This window comes from Mesoplodon mirus (genome assembly GCF_964341445.2).
Source record: "Mesoplodon mirus genome assembly, chromosome: 7".
In the NCBI taxonomy this organism is placed as follows: Eukaryota; Metazoa; Chordata; class Mammalia; order Artiodactyla; family Ziphiidae; genus Mesoplodon; species Mesoplodon mirus.
The window spans coordinates 105178304-105203663 of NC_138983.1; positions in this window are offsets into that span (position 1 = coordinate 105178304).

The window sequence follows — 25360 nt, forward strand, 5'->3', positions numbered from 1 at the left end:
AAGGGGGAAAAAATCTTTGCAGTTCTTATTCGTTTTTAATATACCTATGTCTTCAGTTTTCAGAGATGACACTATTGATGGTTCCAATAATATTGTAATTATTCTCATAAACGGGAAAATTAAATTTCCACAAAATGTTGCTAGACATCCCCATACTGATGCCTAGAAAATACTGTAAATGCAACACCTTAAAAACTCAACTGTTTCTCTGTCCCAGGCTACTTTTTCCTCTTTGTTTCTGGTAAAGAGAATGGCACAGTAATTAACAGTCAGGACTCAGGTGTAAGACTACATGAATTTGAATACCAGCTCTGACACTAGCTAGTTCCTTAACTCTGGGCAAGTGTCTTAACCTCCATGGTCCTCAGTTTTTTCTTCTGAGAAATGGGAATAATAAGAGCATGTATGCCTCAGAGGTATGTTTTAAGGCTTAAATATTCAACTCATAGAAAACTCTATATGAGTATTAACTATTTTGTTATTATTAATTCTTTGTTTTCTATCCTGATTAATAGCAATGTTCATCTTTCAAGTTACCCAAACTAAAAATTTGAAGGTCATATATTTAAAAGCTTTCCTTTTAAAATAATTTAGTTACCAAGTACTATTTCCTTTTTTAAATTTTTTTTTAAATTGAAGTATAGTTGACTTACAATGTTGTGTTAGTTTCTGGTGTGTGTGTGTGTGTGTGTGTGTGTGTGTGTGTGTATATATATATATATATACTTTTTCATATTCTTTTACATTATAGGTTATTATGAAATATTGAATATAGTTCCCTGTGTGTTATATAATAGAATCTTGTTATTTATCTATTTTATATTTAGAAGTTTGTATCTGCTAATCCCAATGTCCTAATTTATCCCTCCACCACCCCCTTTCCCATTTGGTAACCATAAGTTGGTTTTCTATGTCTGTAAGTCTGTTTCTGTTTTGTAAATAAGCTCATTTGTAACATATTGTAAGTTCTACATAAAAGTGATATCATATGATATTTGTCTTTGTCTGACTTACTTCACTTAGTATGGCAACCTCTAGGTCCATCCATGCTGCTGCAAATGGCATTATTTCATTCTTTTTTATGGGTGAGTAATATTCCACTGTATAAATATACCACACCTTGTTTATCCATTCATCTGTAAATGGATTTTTAGCTTTCTTCCATGTCTTGGCTATTGTAAACAGTGCTGCTATGACTTTGGGTTGCATGTATATTTTCATATTACAGTTTTCTCCAGACATATGCCCAGGAGTGGGATTGCTGAATCATATGGTAGCTCTATTTTTAGTTTTTTAAGGACCCTCCATACTCTTTTCCATAGAGGTTGCACCAATTTACATTCCCATCAACAGCATAGGAGGGTTCCCTTTTCTCCACACCCTCTCCAATATTTATTATTTGCAGACATTTTAATGATGGTCATTCCAAAAGCAAGTTACTATTTCTACCACAGTAAGAGCTATTTTATCTGCTCCTCTCTTTTTCATTCTCTCTATCATTATAGAAGTTCCTACCTAAATTATATTTTTTTCTGGATTATTGAATGAGATTCAGCTGTTCTATCACTTTCCAATCTATCTGTCATATGGCTTTCTGACATATCTGGCTAAAAACTGAGCGAAGACATATGTCCCTCGCTCCCTAAAAAATTCAATATCTCCCATTTCCTACAGAAGATCCCCACACTCTTTCAATGGTGTTCTAGTGTTTCCAAAATCTAGTCGTAAGCTACTCTTCCAAGTTTTATGTTACAAATTTTACCATCTCCATACCTAGTTTTTACTTTTCTTTTTTTTGACATATTTATTGGAGTATAATTGCTTTACAATGGTGTGTTATTTTTTGCTGTATAACAAAGTGAATCAGCTATACATAAACATATATCCCCATATCTCCTCCCTCTTGTGTCTCCTCCCACCCCTCTGGGTGGACACAAAGCACCAAGCTGATCTCCCTAGGCTATGTGGCTGCTTCTCACTAGCTATTTTACATTTGGTAGCGTATAGATGTCCATGCCACTCTCTCACTTCGTCCCAGCTCCCCCTTCCCCTCCGCATGTCCTCAAGTCAATTCTCTCCATCTGTGTCTTTATTCCTGTCCTGCCCCTAGGTTCTTCAGAACTTTTTTTTTTCTTTTTTTAGATTCCAAATATATGTGTTGGCATATGGTATTTGCTTTCCTCTTTCTTACTTACTTCACTCTGTATGACAGTCTCTAGGTCCATCCACCTCACTACAAATAACTCAATTGTGTTTCTTTTTTATGGCTGAGTAATATTCCATTGTATATATGTGCCACATCTTCTTTATCCTTTCACCTGTCAGTAGACACTTAGGTTGCTTCCATGTCCTGGTTATTGTAAATAGAAGTGCAGTGAACATCGTGGTACATGACTCTTTTTGAATTATGGTTTGCTCAGGGTATATGCCCAGTAGTAGGATTGCTGGATCGTATAGTAATACTATTTTTAGTTTTTAAAGGAACCTCCATACTGTTCTCCATGGTGGCTGTATCAATTCACATTCCCACCAGCAGTGCAAGAGGATTCCATTTTCTCCACACCCTCTCCAGCATTTATTGTTTGTAGATATTTTGATGACAACCATTCTGACTGGTGAAAGGTGATACCTCATTGTATCCTTGATTTGCATTTCTCTAATGTTTAGTGATGTTGAGCATCCTTTCATATGTTTGTTGGCAATCTGTATATCTTCTTTGGAGAAATGTTTATTTAGGTCTGCACATTTTTGGATTGGTTTGTTTGGTTTTTGATATTAAGCTGCATAAGCTGCCTGTATATTTTGGAGATTAAGTCTTTGTCAGTTGCTTCATTTGCAAACATTATCTGCCATTCGGAAGGTAGTCTTTTCATCTTGTTTATGGTTTCCTTTGCTGTGCAAAAGCTTTTAAGTTTCATTAGGTTCCATTTGTTTATTTTTGTTTTTAATTCCATTTCTCTAGGAAGTGGGTCAAAAAGGATCTTGCAGTGATTTATGTCATAGCGTGTTCTTCCTATGTTGTCCTCTAAGAGTTTTACACTGTGTGGCCTTACATTTAGGCCTTCATCCATTTTGAGTTTATTTTTGTGTATGGTGTTAGGGAGTGTTCTAATTTCATTCCTCTACATGTAGCTATCCAGTTTTTCTAGCACCACTTATTGAAGAAACAGTCTTTTCTCCATTGTATATTCTTGCCTCCTTTGTCATAGATTAAGTGACCACAGATGTTTGGGTTTACCTCTGGTCTTTCTATCCTGTTCCATTGATCTATATTTCTGTTTTTGTGCCAGTACCATACTGTCTTGAGTACTGTAGCTTTGTAGTATAATAAGAAGTTAGGAAGCCTGATTCCTCCAGTTCCGTTTTTCTTTCTCAAGATTGCTTTGACTATTTGGGGTCTTTTGTGTTTCCATACAAATTGTGAATTTTTTTGTTCTAGTTCTGGGAAAAATGCCTTTGGTAGTTTGATGGGGATTGCATTGAATCTCTAGATTGCTTTGGGTAGTAGAGTCATTTTCACAACGTTGATTCTTCCAATCCAAGAACAGGTATATCTCTCCAACAGTTTGTATCATCTTTAATTGCTTTCATCAGTGTCTTACAGTTTTCTGCATACAGGCCTTTTTTTCTCCTTAAGTAGGTTTATTTCTAGATATTTTATTTTTTTGTTACAATGCTAAATGGGAGTGTTTCTTTAATTTCTCTTTCAGATTTTTCATCATTAGTGTATAAGAATGCAAGTGATTTCTGTGCATCAATTTTATACCCTGCTACTTTACCAAATTCATTGATTAGTTCTAGTAGTTTTCTGGTAACATCTTGGTGAGTCTCTATGTATAGTATCGTGCCATCTGCAAACAGTGACATCTTTACTTTTTCTTTTCTGATTTGGATTCCTTTTTCTTCTCTGATTGCTGTGTATAAAACTTCCAAAACTATGATGAATAATGGTGAGAGTGAGCAACCTTTTCATTTTCCTGATCTTAGTGGTAATGGTTTCAGTTTTTCACCATTAAGAATGATGTGGTCTGTGGGTTTGTCATATATGGCTTCTATTATGTTGAGGTAAGTTCCCTCTATGCATGCTTTCTGGGCAGTTTTTATCATAAATTGGTGTTGAATTCTGTTGAAAGCTTTTTCTGCATCTGTTGAGATGGTCATATGTTTTTTATCCTTCTATTTGTTAATATGGTGTATCACATTGATTGATTTATGCATATTGAAGAATCCTTGCATTCCTGGGATAAACCCCACTTGATCATGGTGTATGATCCGTTTAATGTGCTGTTGGATTCTGTTTGCTAGTATTTTATTGAGGATTTTTGCATCTATGTTCATATGTGATATTGGTCAGTAGTTTTCTTTTTTTGTAAAATGTTTGTCTGCTTTTCGTATCAGAGTGATGGTGGTCTTGTAGAATTAGTTTGGGAGTGTTCCTCCATCTGCTATATTTTGGAAGAGTTTGAAAGGATAGGTATTAGCTCTTCTCTAAATGTCTGAAAGAATTTACCTGTGAATCCATCATGTCCTGGGCTTTTGTTTGTTGGAAGATTTTTTGTGTTTTTTTTTGTGGTACGTGGGCCTCTGACTCTTATGGCCTCTCCCATTGTGGAGCACAGGCTCCGGATGCACAGGCTTAGTAGCCATGGCTCACAGGCCTAGCTGCTCCATGGCATGTGGGATCTTCCTGGACCGGAACACAAACCTGTGTCCCCTGCATCGGCAAGTGGACTCTCAAACACTGCGCCACCAGGGAAGACCTGTTGGAAGATTGATAGTCACATTTTCAATTTCAATGCTTGTGATTGGTCTGTTTACATTTTCTATTTCTTCCTGTTTCAGTGTTGGGAAGTTGTGCTTTTCTAAGAATTTGTCCATTTCTTCCAGCTTGTCCATTTTTTTTTTTTTTTTTTTTTTTTTTTTTTTGCGGTACGCAGGCCTCTCACTGTCGTGGCCTCTCCCGTTGTGGAGCACAGGCTCCGAACGCGCAGGCTCAGAGGCCATGGCTCATGGGCCCAGCCGCTCCGTGGCATGTGGGATCTTCCCGGACCAGGGCACGAACCCATGTCCCCTGCATCGGCAGGCGGACTCTCAACCACTGCGCCACCAGGGAAGCCCCCAGCTTGTCCATTTTATTGGCATAGAGTTGCTTGCAGTAATTTCTCATGTTCCTTTGTATTTCTGCAGTGTCTGTTGTTACTTCTTTTTCATTTCTAATTCTACTGATTTAAGTCTTCTCTTTTTTTCATGATGAGTCTGGCTAGTGCTTTATCAATTTTGTTTATCTTCTCAAAGAACCAGCTTTTAGTTTTATTGAGCTTTGCTATTGTTTCCCTCATTTCTTTTTCATTTATTTCTGATCTGATCTTTATGGTTTCTTTCCTTCTGCTAACTTTGTAGGTCTTTTGTTCTTCTTTCTCTACTTGCTTTAGGTTAAGGATAGGTTGTTTATTTGAGATGCTTCCTGTTTCTTGAGGTAGGATTGTATTGCTATAAACTTCCCTCTTAAAACTGCATTTGTTGTGTCCCAAAGGTTTTGAGTCATCGTGTTTTCATTGTCATTTTTTTCAAGGTATGTTTTAATTTCCTTTTTGATTTCTTCAGTGATCTCTTGGTTATTTAGTAGTGTATGGTTTAGCCTCCATAAGTTTGTATTTTTCAGAGATTTTTTCTCATAATTGATATCTATTCTCATAGTGTTGTGGTCAGATGAGATACTTGATATGATTTCAATTTTCTTAAATTTACCAAGGCTTGATGTGTGACTCAAGATATGATCTATCCTGGAGAATATTCCATGAGCACTTGAGAAGAAAGTGTATTCTGTTGTTTTTGGATGGACTGTCCTATAAATATCAATTAAGTCCACCTTGTTTAATGTATCTTTACAGCTTTTGTTTCCTTATTTATTTTCATTTTGGATGATCTGTCCATTGGTGAAAGTGGGGTGTTAAAGTTCCCTACTATGATTGTGTTACTGTCAACTTCCCCTTTAATGGCTGTTAGCATTTGCCTTATGTATTGAGTGCTCTTATTTTGGGTGCATAAATATTTACAATTGTTATATCCTCTTCTTTGATTGCCCCCTTGATCATTATGTAGTGTCCTTCTTTGCCTCTTCTAATAGTCTTTATTTTAAAGTCTATTTTGTCTGATTTGAGAAATGCTACCCCAACTTTCTTTTGATTTCCTTTTTCATGGAATATCTTTTTCCATCCCTTCAATTTCAGTCTGTATGTGTCCCTAAGTCTGAAGTGGGTCTCCTGTAGACAGCATATATATGGGTCTTGTTTTTGTATCCATTCAGCCAGTCTATGTGTTTTGGTTGGAGCATTTAATCCATTTACATTTGAGATAGTTATCGATATGTGGGTTCCTATTACCATATTCTTAATTGTTTTGGTTTGTTATTGTAGGTTTTTTCCTTTTCTTGTGTTTTCTGCTTAGAGAAGTTCCTTTAGCATTTGTTGGAATGTTGGTTTGGTTTTGCTGAATTCTCTTAGCTTTTGCTTGTCTGGAAATGTTTTAATTTCTCCATTGAATCTGAATGGCATTCTTGCTGTGTAGAATAATTTTGTTGTAGGTTTTTCTCTTTCATCATGTTAAATAAGTCTTGCCACTCCCTCTGGCTTGCAGAGTTTCTATCTAAAGATCAGATGCTAATCTTATGGGAATTCCCTTGTGTGTTATTTGTTGCTTCTCCCTTGCTGTTTTTAATATATTTTTTCTTTGTGTTTACTTTTTGATAGTTTGTTTAATATGTGTCTTGGCGTGTTTCTCCTTAGATTTATCCTGTATGGGACTCTCTGTGCTTCCTGGGTTGTTTGACTCTTTCCTTTCTCATATTAGGAAGTTTTCAACTATAATCTCCTCATATATTTTCTCAGTCCCTTTCTTTTTCTCTTCTTCTGATACCCCTATAATTCAAATGTTGGTGCATTTAATGTTGTCCCAGAGGTCTCTGAAACTGTCCTCAATTCTTTTCATTTTTTTTTCTTTATTCTGCTCTATGGTAGTTATTTCCATTATTTTATCTTCCAGGTCACTTATCCATTCTTCTGCCTCAGTTATTCTGCTATTGATTCATTCTAGAGAGTGTTTAATTTCATTAATTGTGTTGTTCCTCATTATTTGTTTGCTCTTTAGATCTTCTAGGTCCTTGTTGAAGGTTTCTTTTATTTTCTCCATTCTATTTGCAAGATTTTGGATCATCTTTATTATCATTGCTCTGAATTCTTTCTCTGGTAGACTGCCTATTTCCTCTTCCTTTGTTTGGTCTGGTGGCTTTTTACCTTGTTACTTCATCTGTTGTGTATTTCTGTGTCTTCACATTTTGCTTAATTTATTGTATTTTGGGTCTCCTTTTCACAGGCTGTTTGTTCATAGATCCCATTGTTTTTGGTGTCCGCCCCCAGTGGGTAAAGTTGGTTCAGGGATTGTGTAGGCTTCCTGGTGGAGGGGACGGGTGCCTCTGTCCTGGTGTGTGAGGCTGGATCTTTTCCTTCTGGTGGGCAGGATTGTATTCAGTGGTGTGTTTTGATGTGTCTGTGAACTTATTATGATTTTAGGCAGCCCCTCTGTTAATGTGTGGGGTTGTGTTCCTGTCTTGCTTGTTGTTTGGCATACGGTGTCCAGCACTGTAGCTTGCTGGTCTTTGAGTGGAGCTGAGTCTTTGCATTGTGATGGAGGTGTCTGGGAGAACTTTCACCATTTGATATTATGTGAGGCCAGGAGGTCTCTGGTGCACCAATGACCTCAACATTGGTCTCCCTCCTCAGAGACTCAGGGCAGACACCTTTCCAGGGCACCAAGACCCTGTCAGCTACACGGTAGTTCTGTGATCTTGGAACAGGCAGTTAAGTTCTCTGTTCCTCAGATTTCCTTTCGTGCAGCACCTTCTTGCCCCAGAGGCCCAGTCAGGTGTGAGGGAAGGGCTGTTGCTCACAGGCTGTGCAGCAAGGAAGCCTGCAAGGCTGGAGCAGGACCAAACTGTATACCTGGTTTTTAAGAATCATTTTCATATCTCTGTATCCTTCTTCAGACAGTTCCCTCAGCCTTCCCTACATCTCTACCTACAAAAATCCTATTCATTCTTTAAGCTGTATCTCAGATTTGCTTTGGGAGATTCTTCTGATCCACACTAACTAATGTATTATTTCTTGTCTTTCTCGATAACTTGCCATTATTAAAGCAGCTTCCCATTTTACCTTGAAAACATTAGTAACTTCTGTCAGTCTCTATATTAAATTATAGAGAACAGAACAGAACAGAAATTGTATCCTTTTCCAGTTTTTACCTTTAGCAACACCATTCACAGTTTGTATCATAAAGACACTCAATAAGTTTGTTAAATAGAAGAAATGAATTTAATTTTATTAATTACATTCATTTGTCAAGCATTCTGAAAAAACAATGGGGACAAACTGTGAAACAAGACAGTTCTTGTTCTTAAAGAGCTGATAGTAAATTAAGCTCAGTTTTGTGATGTCTATGAAAAGCAATTCAAATGTGTGTGATTCTCAGTTTCCAAGATTCATGCAGGCAATCATGGGGGCTCCACCTTCATGACCTAATCAAAATCTAGTTACCTCCCAAATGCCATATGTCCCAGTATCAACATATTAGATATCAGGGATTTAACATATGACTTTGAGGGGATACAAATATTCAGTCTATAATATTATTCTTAATATAACTGGTATTTTCTATGTTAGGTCAGAAATGAATTTTTTACTCCTCACAGGTTGCCTTAGCCATTTTCAAAAAAAACCCAAAAAACAAATAACAAAGTAGGGTGTGTGGAGTGTGTATATATGTGTACTCACTAGCTACTAATTGTGTGATTTGCACTTTACTTCTTTTTGATCGTCAACTTTTTCTTTGCTCCTTCAATTACTAAGGGAATATGTTTTGTTTTGTTTTTTTTTTTTTTGTGGTACGTGGGCCTCTCACTGCTGTGGCCTCTCCCATTGCGGAGCACAGGCTCTGGACGCACAGGATCAGCGGCCATGGCTCACGGGCCCAGCCACTCCGCGGCATGTGGGATCCTCCCAGACCGGGGCATGAACCCATGTCCCCTGCATCGGCAGGTGGACTCTCAATCACTGCACCACCAGGGAAGCCCAGGGAATATGGGTATTTTTATAAAAATGATTGTACTTCACTAAAAACAAAAATCTGACCTACAGAAAAGATAAATATAAGTCGAAGATTTTTCACCCTACAAAGGAATTCACTAAAAGATTCCTTCATTTAGTATATTTCAAACACTAAATTTATACCACTTTCCTTAACTCATGACCTCAGGAACACATAAAACTATACTTAAAATGCACTTAACAGTATATTTAACAATGCAGGAAGTAATGAGAGAAAGAAAAATTAACTAGAACATGTCATATTTTCTTTGGCTCTATATGAGTCATTTGAGATCCTGGTAATGTCACTGAATGTTTATATTCTTGCTGACAATTACTGGTCACTCATTCTTTCATTTATTCAGCTATTCCCTTTAAAAATCTGAGCTCCTACTATAGCTCAGTTAATTTTTAAATGTCTTACAGTTCAAGTAAAAGACACTGATAATAAACAGAATTGCCTTCATAATCAATAACATCAAGGAAAGAAAGCACATAAAGACACAATAACAGAGAATAAAATATCATTGGACATTACTAGTAAACACAATATGGCCTCTCAATCTTTCAGGAGACTGAGCTTTTTTCTATTTATTTACAGTATTTTTTATGTGTGTTATTACCTTTAGGCCTTAGTTTCTTTATCTTTGAAATATTACATTTACCTCAGAGTGTTGTTTGAGGGCTAATCAAGCCATTATACGTAGATCATTTAACGTCTCAATAACCATTAAGTTTCTATTGTGTAATTATTATTACTGCTTTATCACTATTATTACTATTTTTTTTCCTTTTCTTGAATAATTTAGATTTTCTCCTATTTCTTTGGCAGGTAAGAACCATCCTTCTTCCTCTCAGTCATTAGTCTTCCCAACACAGTGGTCAGCATTTTCAGTTAGGTAATTCTTCATTCTATAAGTGGAGCCATTTAGCAAAACTTACCAAATTTCTTCCTCATGTACAAGAAGAAGCCATCCTGGAATATTCTCTGTCCATTGAAATGTGCACTCAGGCAGTGACATGGAAATCAGTGCAGGGGGAACTAATGATCTGATTCCATTAACAATTGCTCATTTGGGTGGTAAGTAACCTGAGACAAAGAGAACATGCCATTTTGCCTGCCAATACAGTAAAAAAGGGTTGCCATTACAGTTCTATAGAGATTATAATCAATGATACTTTTTATTGTCTCAATTGAACTACATTGTATCCAATTAAATACTTGTTTAGATGACATGAAGTAAAATGAAATAGTCTAGAATCGTTCATGGCTTGTACAAAATTAGCTCTTGTACAATAGCTTTAGCCTTAATGCCTTTTAATGACAAGAGGTTACCTTATTCACCTGACAAATTAACCTCTTTAAACAAACAATTTTGATCTCCACATTAAAAACAAAAATTGTTTAAAAGTTTTCAGATCTTCAAAGAAGAACATGATTATCTTTCCACTTATTTGTAAGTTAAGATTTCATTTTTCCTTTCTTAAATATATGGTGAATTTTTATTTTATATGGAAATTGTCAACTTAACTGAGATTTATTTTTAACCAACTGTACTATGGACCACTTATTGAGTGCATTGAAGCTGTCACACCCTTTTATTATCCAGAAAGCTATGGTATTAAACATTCATGCAATGTTCTAATATTATTGTTTGGATCCAGTTATGTCAAAGTATAATTTTCTTTTAATAAGAATCATTATGGAACACAAGGGTGAGTATATACAATATAACATTTGGTTTAAGTTTCCTAAACATTTAAGATTTGCCTGATATTCACCATGTTTTCAAATCAAACCACAATTTTTCTTCTAAAAAACATGTAACCTGGAATTTTCTAAACCTAGTTAATTTAGTACAATCAATGATAGTGATGTTTTCTACAGTTATTATCAGAAAGTTTTCATAACATAAAAAAGGACATATGTCACTAAATTATCCATCTAGACCCATTTCTCATTCTAAACTTACTGAGAAACTGAAATGAGAGAATTGTTTCTTCTATGCCCCTTTCCAATTTCTAAAATTTATTTTGTTTCAAGCATTACGGAACACTTCTGTGACACACAGCATACTAAAACCTAGATATACAAAGATGAATTGAACACAGTAATTTCCTTTTAAATTTTTACAGTCTTGTCTCTCCACATACAGATAAACCAGTTTTGCCTTTAATAGACTGGATATTGCCAAAAGGGAGTAGGAGATGTTATCTGGATGGAGGTGAGTGGAACCACTTGTATAGCAGTAAAATTCAGTCATTAATAAGCACACTGTGGCTATTTTGTCCAGCAGAATTTATGTCTACTTTGAAGGAAAATAGCTGAATTCTTTTATCAAAAGACTTGTTAGAACATTGACCAGCAGGATCCTATTTAATTACAGACATAGGAAACTGTTCTGGTCTAAGGAAGAATCTGAAAAAACGTTGGGGTAAGAAGAAAATATAAATAAATAAAAACTCTTGTTTTATAAGGAGATTTTAGTTCTAAGTAACTTTTATTACTTCTCTCAAACTGTAAGCACCAGAAAAAAAAAAAACCCACATGATATGTTTTTTTGTTTTTACAGTTTGGTTGGTTCATTTGATTTTTTCTTTTAAAAACTTTTTTTTAACTTGCCAAAATTGAGTTAAGAAGATATATAAAATATAAATCATACTCTATATTTTAAAGAAGTTAAAGCTGAAGCTGAAGCTAAAACTCTTCCCCCCAAAAGATATCAGCATCTAGGAATTACACCTCAAAGGGAAGTGAGTTCTTATATTCACCAAAACACATGTACAAGAAGGTTCATCACACTTTTGTTCATAATCAAATTCTAGATGCAGTTTGATTGTTCGTGAACACTAAAATGGATAAATAGATAAGAGGTTAAATATTCTAGTCAGAGAAAATGTGAGAAATATGAGAGAGTATGGTGCCTTCAAGGTTCTGAATTCATTTTATGACTAGAATATAAGTATTAGGGAGAGAACAGAAAGTGAAGTAGCCTAGCTAGAGAGTTGGGGAAAATAAGAACAGAGAATCATAAAACCTATATTAAGGAGTTTATACTTTTTACTAAGAAAGGCATTGACAAGTTTTAATCAATGAAGTAATATGGTCAGATGGATGTGCAGTTTAGAAGGAGGCTATGGCTTCATAGAATAAAATGAATTGATACAGAAGGTGCTATTCTAGATGCAGAAGTATTTATGTGATTGGCTCCTCCATGGCATTCATAAATCTACTTAAATTTAACTTCTTAGAGAGGCTTTCCTTAACTTTTCTAAAATAGGTACCACTCTTTTACCCAGTCTGGTTCTCTATCTTTCATATATTCTTGATTTTTAAAAAATTTCTCATTTATAAAAATTATATTATTTATTTTTTTTCTTTTCTACTTTCTCTGCTAAGATGTAAGATCCAAGAGAGCCGAAATCTTTGTTGATCTTTTCCTCATTGAATCACCAAGTGCAAGAACAGTTTTAGTACATAGTAGGTATTCAGTAAATATTTTTGTATTAATTAGTAAATGAATCCCAAAGGACTGCATTATATTCAAGGTATAGCTGAGCTTTTAGAAATGAGACTTTCATGCTATTCCCCCATCTACTATACAACTGCTTGCACAATTAATTCATACTGACTTCTAATAAATTATAACAATAATATAAGCAATATACATATGTACATATATGTTGTATATTTTTCATAATATACATTAATGCTATATGTCTATATTAATAAATATGCCTATTAACATATATTAATATAGGTAAGTGACTGGAGAGAGGTAAAAAGGGTTTTCAACTCTCTGAAAAGCTCATTCATATAATAACCCCTCAATTTCTTTGCTGATAGTATCATGTCCAGGTAGCAGGGGAAATTACTTGGGAACTTTGGTGCTCTTCTGATTCTCATATGACCATCAAAGAGAAACTGACTGTCAAAGCTGAAGCCGGTTCAAAGTCAACAAACATTGAACAAAATTGACCATTTTATTTTAGAAATTGTGGCAAGGAGCAAAGAGTTGGATAAAAGCATATATGTCCTTTAGTATTTTGAATAGCAGAGTCTATGACTTCATACAAAAGAGATATGATTTTTTAGTATGAAGTTCTGAAGGGAAGATGGATTGCATTAGAAAGTTCTCATAACAGCAACCACGACTATGTAATGAATAATACAATGAACATTGTATCAAGGAGGAGTTGGAGAATATGAATAAACCACCATGTTTCCTTCATTCATTCAATAAATATTTAAGTGACTGCTATGTGACAGACACTATGCTGAGTGCTATTGAGAGAGTGCCTTTCCTTGTAGAGCTTATGATCTATTGAGGAATAAAGAGAGGAATACAGACAAGAAAAACATAGTCACAAATACTGTGGGGGAAGGGAGGAAGTTGATGATAACACAGTACATGTAAGTGGACCACTTAACCTGAACTTGAAGGGAAGCTATCCTTGATAAATGAACTTCATATGAGGGCTTGAGGAATGAGTAAGAGTTAGTTAGACAAAGGCTGGAGAAAGAGAGCTATAAAGGAGGCAACGAAATAAGTTCATACCCAGAAAATAGTGTTTTCAAGTGATCTTTCCAAAGATCTCACTCTCTCTCTCTCTCTTTTTTTTTTTAATGTACAAGTAATGGAATGGAGGGCATGAAAAATTTGTGGTGTAAATACAAGGTTTATACTAGAATAACAAGTAAAATGAATGGTTTTACTTTTAATTCTAAGATTGCCAGTAGTGAATTGTTTTTAGTTAGAGTCAGAGAAAGTTAAAATAATAGAGAAACCTGTTGATGAGAACAGGTTATTGAATAGTAAAAAGTAACATAGAGAAAGCTAAACTTTTATTTCTATCTCAAAGAGAGAAGTCTTCAGAGTGGAAAGGGAAGAATAAGCTGCCTTTGGCTGGGGAAAAGGAACACAAGATGGGTGAAAATATTTTATGGAGACTTCCAGATTTAATAAGTATATTCAAATCTCCTGGCCCATTCTGCATTCTTATCAGTGCTGCTAAAGTTCAACAGAGCAAGTGTTTACAGCGTGTGTGACTGCTCAGTAAAAAATAACCTTCTGCTAGAAAGACACTTTAATCAGCAAAATTAATCAGACTGCCCTTGAAAATGATGGCATATTTATGTCTTTTGGTATATTAAATAGGATTCCTGGCAGAAATATAGGGGTCAGGGAGATCTTAGTGGGTAGGGGGAGAGGGATTTACAGAACTTGGAACTTTCGTTGAGAAGATACAGGTATTTTTCAGTTTATTTTTTTTACATTGATCAAACATTGACAATTTTACAGTTTAACAGAGCAAATAGATTTGTGATATTATTTCTAATTCATGTAGTCAATTTCATGTATATTAGAAAATTGCCAGGTAAGAGTACAGCATAATGGTTATGTGTGCAATGTCTGGAACCAGAAAGTTCAGATTCGAAATCCAACTCCTCCACTTTCTGTGTGACCTTGGACAAGTCTCTTAAGATTCAGTGAATCTTCAGTCTCCTCAACTGGAAAAAAATGGATCTGACGATGATAATTGTCAAGTACCATGAAGAATCTGAGATTTTACCCTACTTGCAAGATAACAAGTTAAAGTACTGCATTTTCATAGGTGCTAGCGGAAGACATGAGACTTTTGAATCAGAGACAAAATACTCTATTACTTATGGCACAGAAGGCAGTATCAACTTCATGTTCCCATAGGTTTCCCCTGGCCCTCTAATAACTTACAGTCGGTGTAGCAATGGGTCCAGGTAAATGCTATGTACACAGACCTCTATGTCCCAACTGAGGAAATCTAAGCTTAGGAACTTCTCCCCCCACAATTTTATAAGGGGTTTGCTAGTAAACCTGACCAAGCATTGCTCAAATGTAGAAATTATCTTTATTATTCTGGACAGCAAACAAATCTACCCTCTGCCTGTGAAGGAAACATTATCTCTATCTTTGAAGGCTGTTTTCTGTACTAACATGTGTAAAAAGATTATCTGGAATAAAAGCTGTCCCCAGACACACAGGGATGTGAGAGAACCAGGGAGAACTATTTCCCAACAGTAATAATATACATATCCCTCGGGTTTATTGAAAAGATTAATCAGTATAGAGCATCTAGAACAGTAGGCACTGACAGAGACAACTGAATGTAAATAACACTCCTATTGCAATAACCCAGGTTTGTCTAGATATTATTTTGAGACACTGAAAGAGGAAGAGCACTTTTAAACATTCCCCAAACTGCATATGCTATTAGATTTCTCATATCCAGGTATACTTCAGATACACTGTGGGTTCAGTTACAGACATTCACAATAAAACAAGTCACACTAATTTTTTGGTATCTCAGTGCATATAAAAGTTATATTTACACTATACTGTAAATATGCTGTCTATTCAGTGTGCAATAGCCCTATGTCTGAAAATAACAATGTACATATCTTAATTCAAAAAAATCTTTATTGGTAAAAATGCTAACCATCATCTGAACCTTGCATGGGTCATAGTTTTTTACTGGTAGAGGGTCTTGCCTTCATGCTGATGGCTGCTGACTGATCAGTGCAGTTGTTTCTGAAGGTTGGGGTGGCCGTGGCAATTTCTTAAAATAAGACAACAGTGAAATTTGCTGCATTGATTGACTTTCCCTTTCAGGAACAATTTCTTTGTAGCATGCAATGCTGTTTGATATCGTTTTATCCACAGAAGAACTTCTTTCAAAATTGGACTCAGTCCTTTCAAACACTGTCACTGTTTTACCAACTAAGTTTATGTAATACTCTAAGTTCTTTGTGGTCATTACAAGTCTTCACAGTATCTTCACCAGGAGTAGATTCCATCTCAAGAAACCACTTTCTTTGCTCATCTATAAAAAGCAACACCTCATCTGTTAAAATTTTATCATGAGATTGCAGCAATTCAGTTACATCTTCAGGCTCCACTTCTAATTCTAGTTCTCTTGCTATTTCTACCACATCTGCAGTTACTTCCTCCACTGAAATCCTGAATCCCTGAAAGTCATCCATGAGGGTTGGAATCAACTTCTTCCAAACTCCTGTTCATGTTGATATTTTTACCTCTTCCCATGATTATGAATGTTCTTAATGGCATCGAGAATGGTGAATTCTTTCCAGAAGGTTTTCAATTACTTTTTCCATACCCACCAGAGAAATCACTATCTATGGCAGCTATATAGTCTTATGAAGTGTATTTTTTAAATAATAAGACTTGAAAGTTGAAATGACTCCTTGATCCATGGGCTACAGGATGGATGTTGTATTAGCATGCATGAAAACAACATGAATCTCATTGTATATCGCCATTAGAGCACTTGGGTGGCCAGATGCATTGTCTAGGAGCAGAAACATTGGAACCTTTTTTTCTGAGTAGTTGGTCTCAACAGTGGGCTTAAAATATTCAGTAAACCATGTTGTAAATAGATGCCCTGTCATCCAGGCTTTGTCGTTCCATTTAGAGAGCACAGGCAGAGTAGATTTAGCATAATTCTTAAGGACACTAGGATTTTGAAATGTAAATGAACATTGGCTTCAGCTTGAAGTCACCAGTTGCAGTAGCTATTAACAAGAGAGTTAGCCTGTTCTTTAAGCTTTGAAGCCAGGCATTGACTTCTCCTCTAGCTATGAATGTCTTACATGGCATCTTCTTCCAAAACAAGGCGACTTCGTTTGCATTGATTAATTAACTTAGCTAGATATCTGGATATCTTGCTGTAGCTCTAAATCAGCACTTGCTGCTTCACTTTGCATTTTATGTTACGGAGATGTTTTTTTTTCCCTAAACCTCATGAACCAACATCTGCTAGATTTGAACTTTTCCTCTGCAGCTTCCTCACCTCTCTCAGCCTTCATAGAATTGAAGAGTTAAGGGTTTGTTCTGGATTAGGCTTTGGCTTAAGGGAATGTTGTGGATGGTTTGATCTTCTCTCCAGACCACTAAAATTTTCTCATTTGCATGTTCACTGGAAGAACACTTTTAATTTGTTTCAAGAAGATATCCTTTCCATTCACAACTTGGCTAACTGTTTGGTGCAAGAGGCCTAGCTTTCATCCTATCTCAGCTTTTGACATGTCTTCTTCACTAAGCTTAATCATTTCTAGCTTTTGATTTAAAGTGAAAGATGTGTGACTAGTCCTTTCACTTGAATACGTGGAAGACATTGTAAGATTATTAACTGATTTAATGTGATTATTGTTGTGTCTTGGGGAATAGGAAAGCCCATAGAGAGGGAAAGAGTCAAGGGAACAACTGGTCATGAAGCAGTCAGAATACACACAACATTTATCAATTAAGGTCACAGTTTTATATGGGTGTGTTCATAGAGCCCCAAAACAATTACAATAGTAACATCAAAGATCACTGATCACAGATCACCATAATAAATTTTAAAATAATGAAAACGTTTTAAACATTTTGAGATTTACCAAAATGTGACACAGACACAAAGTGAGCAAATGCTGTTGGAAAAATGTCACCAACAGTCTTGCTTAACACAGGGTGGCCACAAACCTTTAATTTGTAAAAACATGCAAAATCTGCAAAGGGCAATAAAGTGGAGCACAATAAAATAAAGTATACCTGTACAATATTCTCCCTGGAATATGACTTCTTTTATTTCTTCTGCTCACATTCAGCTTCTTTAAGAGAATCTCTGAAATTGGCCTTGAATATACAACTGTAACCTTATTAATAATAGTGGAAAAATATATAGTATTTTTAGATTATATCTTTTTTTAAGCATTTTACACATATTAACCAATTTCATTCTGAAAGCAATGCTTTTAAGATAAATACTATTATTTTTCTCATTTTCTAGGTGATGAAAGTGAATCACAGAGAATATAAAAGACTTCCCCTTGGTCATACCACTGTTGATGTTAATTGTGGTGTTTGTCAAGTTTATTCACTATACAGTTATTCCTTTTTCTTTTCTTCCCTTTCCATAATCTACTCTTTTGAAGAAAGTCACAATGCACAGTCCACACTTAATGAGTGTGAAGTTATATCTCCACCTCCTTAGAGGTGGGTTATATACATAGATTATTTAGAATTTTGCTTGGAAGTCTTATCTATTCTCCCTCATTTATTTGTTTATTTGATCATTTATATCAGTATGGTCCCATGGTTATTTATTTTATAATTTATTTTATATACTTTGTTTTATAAACCCAATATTACTTTATTATTTTGCTCACATCATTCCAGCTTTGGTCATTGGGAGCTCTTTCAATTGGCTCCCATATCAGTATTACTTTGGGATACCTACATCATTGTAGAAATTTTTAGGCACTTTTTTACTTTATAGTACTGCAGGATATTTCAGGCTTATAATAAACACCTACTCCTCAGTAATTTCTCCAAGAAGCCCTAATTTTCTTTACTGGAGAAAGCATGAGAAACCAAGATTTAGGTGTTAGATATGCTTGTGGCTACTGGGGTGTCATTGCTTCTAGACTCTTTTAGCTGATAGAGCAAGGAGGCATTGTGATTATACTAACCCATGTATATACACATATTTCTAAATATTTCCATATCCAGCCACCTGTATGCATATTATGCTGAACATGAGTTAATACTGATGTCTCTAAAGCTAATCAGTTATCACAGTGATCATTCTAGTTCCTCTTGCTTTTGTATAACCTCCCACTCTATTGGTGAGAAACCTAGCTTCCATCATCTGCCATCAATTTACTTAATAGTTCATCTCCAGTACACATGTAGAGTGGTTTCAGAATCATAAGCCTATACTCCATGGAAACAACTTTATCAAGTAGAGGAAAATGTTTATGTACACTTCCTTTTCTCTTTAGTTTTACAGACTCCACATATTTTCAAAGTTGCTTAAGTTAGCACCTTATCCCTCCAAACCCTTTGGTGAGTTAGTTTCATATATTTTAAAAATGTTTTGATCTTTTGTCATATTCTACATTTTATCTTGGGATACCTCCACCTCTTAAATGATTTTCTAAAATTTGCATACATTAAAATTATTATTTGTGCTTTATTATTTCTAACAAACACTTACTTTTGTATTCATTGATTATATGATCATTTAGAATAGTTTTACTACCTTAAAGAAACCCCAGATGGTTCACCTATTCAGCTGCTCCATGATCCTGAATCATTGGCAACCAATGATCTGCTTATACTCTCTATAGTTATGCCTTTTCCAGCACAACATACAATTAGATTCATCCAGGCTTTTAAGACTGGGTTTTTTTTTTTTTTACTTAGCAATATACACTGAAGATTTATTCATGCCTCTTCGTGTTTTCATAACTCATTTGTGTTTCTAGCTGAATATTTCATTGTATGGATGTACTACATTTTGCTTATTCATTCACCTGTTGAAGGACACCCAGGTTTGTGATTATGAATAAAGCTACTATAAATATTCAAATCCAAGTTTTTGTGTTGACATTATGTTTCAGACCAGTTGGTTAAGTAACTAAGAGCATGACTGCTGAATCATATGATAATACTACACTTCGCATTCTCATCCATATTTGGTATCACCAATATTTTGTGTATTAGCCTTTCTAATAGATGTGTAGAGGCATCTTACTGTTGTAAGTTGCATTCTTTAATGACAAATTGTATGGAACATTTTCTCATATGCTTATTTATTATCCAAATATCTTCTTCAGACCCTTTGCATATGTTTAGAATTTGAATTGAGTCCATCTGGTGAACTAAAGCAAGAAAGAAAAATAAAATACAACGAGTTTAGAAAGGAAGAAGTTGTCATCAACACTTTGCAAAGGCAAAAAGGACTCCCATCCAAAATTTGTTTTGGATATTAAGACTGATGATGCCACACACACACTAAAACGGTTTGAAAAGGTTTATTACCTACATTAATTGAGGTCTCTGGGGAGAGCAAAGGCCTCTCAAGTGGGTCTGAAAGGGCTAGAGAGAAAGGAAAGGAGATTCGTTCAGAGCTTTGATTGTGATTAGGGGGCATAGCCAGGGTGAGTATTCCTGCATGAGGGCAGGGGTTTGTTTGGTTAAATCCCCCACTGGCACCAAAGGAGAATTCCCTAAGATTATGGAACCAAGCTTTCTTGCCCAGATGTGGGACACAAAGGGAAGAGAGAGGAGAGTGTTTTAAAAGCTGTCAGCCATCAAACATCAAAATATAAAGTCTGACTCCTTGTTACAGAAGTAAAATTCTCTGTATTTGCAGTGGCATTATCTCCTAGGTAGAAAATATAAATAATCTTAAAAAAATATTAGAACTAATAAGTAATTGAGTTTATCAAGGATAAACTTTTATATCAAGGATATAAACTTTTATATCAAGGATATAAGAACAATATACCAAAAATAAATCATTGGTTTTTCTATAGACTAGCAGTAACAATCAGATATTGAAAGAAGTAATAATAACATTCTTGCCTTTTCCCTAACCTTCACCATTAAGCAGGATGTTTGTTGAAGTCTTTGTATAGATTTTTATATTTTTAAGGATCTTTTCTTCTATTATAAGTTTACTGAAAGTTTTCATCAGAAAAGGACATTGGATTTTGTCAGATGTATTTTCTTCATCTATTGAGATGATCAAAGGGTGTTTTTATGTTTTAGTCTGTTAATATGATTAATTATATTGATTGATTTTATATATTAAACCAACCTTGCAACTCCAGGATAAACCCTTGACAATGATGCATTATTATTTTTATATATTGTTAAACTAAATTTGCTAAATATTTTAAAGAATTTTTGTATCTATGGTCAAAAAGGGATATTAAACAATCATTTTATTTTATTGTAATATTTTTGTCTGATTCAGTTATCAGAATAACAATGGGCTCATAGAGAGAGTACAGAGATATTTCTTCCCCCTTACTTTTCTGGAAAAGTTTGTATAAAATGGATAATATACCTTTCTAGTAAAGTCATCTGGATTTGTTGTTTTATTTTGTTTTGTTTTTGTTTTTGTTATTTTGGGAATGAGGAGGAAAGATCTTAAATTACAAATAAAATTTCTATAGCAGATATAAGTCTCTTCAGATATGTATTTTACTTTCAGTGAGATTTGATACTTTTTGTCTTTCAAGGAATTTGTTCATTTCACCTAAGTTGCTATATTTGTTGGTATAAAGCTTTTCATCATATTTATCTATGGGTAAATTTATCAATTTTATTTATCTTCTAAAAGAATCAGCCTTTGGTTTTCTACTTACTTTGGATTTAATTTGTGATTTTTTTATTATTTTCTTAAGGTGAAAGTGTGAACATTATTTTGAGACTTATCTTCTTTTCTAATATCAGCAATACCTATTATAAATTTTCCTCTAAATGCTACTTTAGCTGCATGCCATAATTTTTGTATGCAGAGTTTTCATTTTCATTCAGTTCAAAATGCATCCTACTTTCCTATTTGATTTCTTCTTTGATCCATATGTTATTTAACAATATGTTAATTAATTTCCAAATATTTAGGAATTGTCAAGATATCTTTCTTATACTGAATTATACTTTAATTTCCATGTAGTCAGAGAACATATGTGTTAAGACTTGAATTATTTTATTTTTTTTGAGAATTGTTATATGGCCCAGAATAGGATCCATCATGGTAAATCTATCATGTGCACTTGAAAATAATTTGTATTGTGCTCTTGTTGGTTGACAGTGTTGCTCACATCTATGTCCTTACTGATTTTCTATCAACTTGTTCTATGAAATATCGAGAAAGAGATGTTGAAATTATGTGTCTGTTTCTGTTTCTCCTTGCATTTCTATCCGTTTTTATTTCATGTGTTTTAAAATTCTGCTGTTAGATATATAAACATTTAGAATTATATGTGTTTTTGATGAATGGATTTCATCAATATGAAATGACTTTTTATCACAAAGTTTATTTTGTCTGATATTAATATAAACATTCCAGTATTTTTATTATTAAAATTAATACAGCATTTTTTCTTCTTTTTACTTTAGAAAAAATGAACAGACTTTGTTTTAGAAGTTTTAGGTTTAAAACTGAACTGTGTTGCTTTATAACCTCCCCAGAAATTTCCCAGGTGTAATCTAAAACCAATATCTGTATGCAGAGGGCAGGGAAAGACCATAGAAAAGGGTAGTACTCCAGATTTGTAGGTGGCAGGTTTAATAAGCAAAACTTACTCATAGAGCTTGTCTTGGGTGGCTGCAAGACAAGCACATTTCTACACCTGCTGGCCAGCATCTTAAAAGTTTAAAGTTACATGAAAAGATGCTCAACGTTGCTAATTATTAAAGAAATTCCAAGTAAAACTACAATGAATTATCACCTCACACCAGTCAAAATAGGCATCATCAAAAAGTCTACAAATAACAAGTGCTGAAGATGATGTGGAGAAAAAGGAGCCGCCTAGACTGTTGGTGAGAATGTAAATTGGTATAGCCACTATGGAGAACAGTATGAAGTTTCCTTATAAAACTAAAAATAGAGCTATTGTATGATCCTGCAATCCCACTCCTGAGTATATATCTGGAGAAAACCATAATTTGAAAATATACATGCATTCAATGTTCATTGCAGCACTATTTGCAACAACCAGGATATGGAAGCAACCTAGATGTTCATCAATAGATGAATGGATAAAGAAGATGTGGTACCTATATACAATGGAATATTACTCAGCCATAAAAAAGAATGAAATAATGCCATTTGCAGCAACATGGGTGTATCTAGAGATTGTCATACTAAGTGAAGTGGGTCAGGAAGAGAAAGACAAATATCATGATATCACTTATACATGGAATCTAAAAAAAATGATTCAAATGAATTTATTTACAAAACAGAAATAGACCCACAGACATAGGAAACAAACTTATGGTTACCAAAGGGGAAAGGGGAGGGAGGGATAAATTAGGAGGTTGTTATTAACATATATACACTACTATATATAAAATAGAAAATGGACCCAGATGCTGGCAAAGGACATGGACCCTGGAAGCTCAGGGGCTACAGAAAGCCCTGGGCAGCCTATTTCTGCCTCATGAAGCCTCAGAAAGGAGTCTGCAGAGCCACTGTGAGGCTACAAATAGAGGAGGCGAACCCTCAGCTTGCAGATTCCATCCCCAGGACACCCCTGAAGGAGTGGGAGTGATGAAGTACTTGTCTGACATGTGGCAGTTAACTTACTCGCTTCTTATCCACCTTCTCCCATGAGAAAAGGCCTGCGATCTGGGTATGCATGCTGTACCCCCAGGGTCTTAGGGAGGGCCTGGCACACAGCATGTGCCCAGCAAGGATTTTTGGAATGAATAAGTAGATCCACAACGTGGGTGACTCTGCAACCATTAAGACCATGTTGCGGAACATCAGAAAACATTTTTGCTGCATTACTACATGAAATAAGCAGAAAAGTAAACCCAGGGGTAATACCCCAGCCCATTTACCCTAGTTTCTTTCTGGCTCATAGAATTATGTGTATTTCTTATTTTTCTTCTTTTGATTTTTCTGATTTCCCCAAGGCTAACTATTTATTTACAAAATGTGTTGCCTGTGTGGTTGGGGAAAGTTATTTAAAATCAATAAGTACAAAAAAAAAAAAAGAAAACCAACAAGGACCTACTTTATAACACAGGGAACTACACCTAATAGTTTTGTAGTAATCTATAAGGGAAAATAATCTGAAAAAGAATATATATATATATATATATATATATATATATATATATATAGAGAGAGAGAGAGAGAGAGAGAGAGAGAGAGAGAACTGAATCTCTTTGCTGTACATCTGAAACTACAACATTATAAATCAACTATACTCCAATTAAAAAAAAAATTCTAAAAATTTATATAGAGGGTTTAACTGGTTTCAGTCATGTACCCAGTTCAGGAAGCCTCAATACCTCAATACTACCCTCCTATTTCAAGGCTGTATCCTTGGAACAGCTTCTGGAAGTGGAAAAGGCAAGTAGAACACAATTCCAAGAACAGGAAAGGGAGTAGAGATCATCCAATTACTTGGGTCCAGCTAGGATCAACCAGAGGTCACATATTTTTGATGACCTCCTCCAACAAGCTGAAAGTACAGAAAGCTCTTATCTACTGCTTCTCCTATGCACAGTCTCCTCTATTATTTACATCTTACATTTGTGTGGTACATTTACTACACTTGGTGAATCAATATCAATATCTTATTATTAACTAAAGTCCATATTAACATTAGGGCCACATTACAGTGCAATAGTTGTACATTAGTGTACAACACTCTTTATGTTGAACAGTTCTATGGATTTTGATAAATATATAATGTCTTGTCTACACCTTTACACTGTCATACAAAACACTTTTTTGCCTTAAAATCCTCTGTGTTCCACATATTCATACCTCTCTCTTTATTTTTTACTTTTAACGAATTTAAGTTAATATTTAAATTGTTTTTCTGGTAGGAAACATAGTTGAGTCTTTTTCTTTTAAAATTCACTTGGCTCTCTATACCTTTGTAATTAGGAGTTTAACATGAATCTTCTTAAAAATATCATCTTTGTTTCTAGCTGACATGTTCACTTTTTACTTTAGCTTAATGAATATATAATATAATAATAACTGTTATAGCTGTTATAATTTCCTTACCTACTAATTTCATCATCTATATTATTATTGTATCAGTTGTCATTGACTGAATTTTTTCCATCACAATAGGCTTTATTTTCTTTCACTTATTTTCATGCTTACTAATTTTTTTTATTAGAAATGAGACTTTGTGAATTTTACTTTGCTAAATGTTGAACATTTTTTAAATTACATATATACTCTTGAGTTTTATTCTTAGACATAGTTAAATTACCTGGAAAGAGTTTGAATTTCTTAGATCTCGCTTTTAAACTTTGTTAAAAAGCTTAAATCAGTGTTTAGTCTAGGACCAATTTTTTCAACTACTGAAGAAAAAAAATATTTTAAATACCCCACCTGAGTCTTGTAAATTATGAGGTTTTTCACTCTCATTAGTAGAAACAGAGCTAGCCCATTTTTTAATGGTTTCTCCATATACATGATCAGTTCTCAATTTAACATATGAGAATGGCCCTCTGCATATCTCTGGGCAATCCTCCCTTTGAGCTGATTTCACTTTGGTACTCTGCCTTGAGCACTCCAGCCCCTTTTCCTCCTTGGTCTCTTGTCTTCTCAACTGAAGGAGACCACTGGCTTCTGCTTTAGTTTCATCTCTTGGTGCCATGGCTTGGAAACTACAAGTAGTCACCTAGACAATT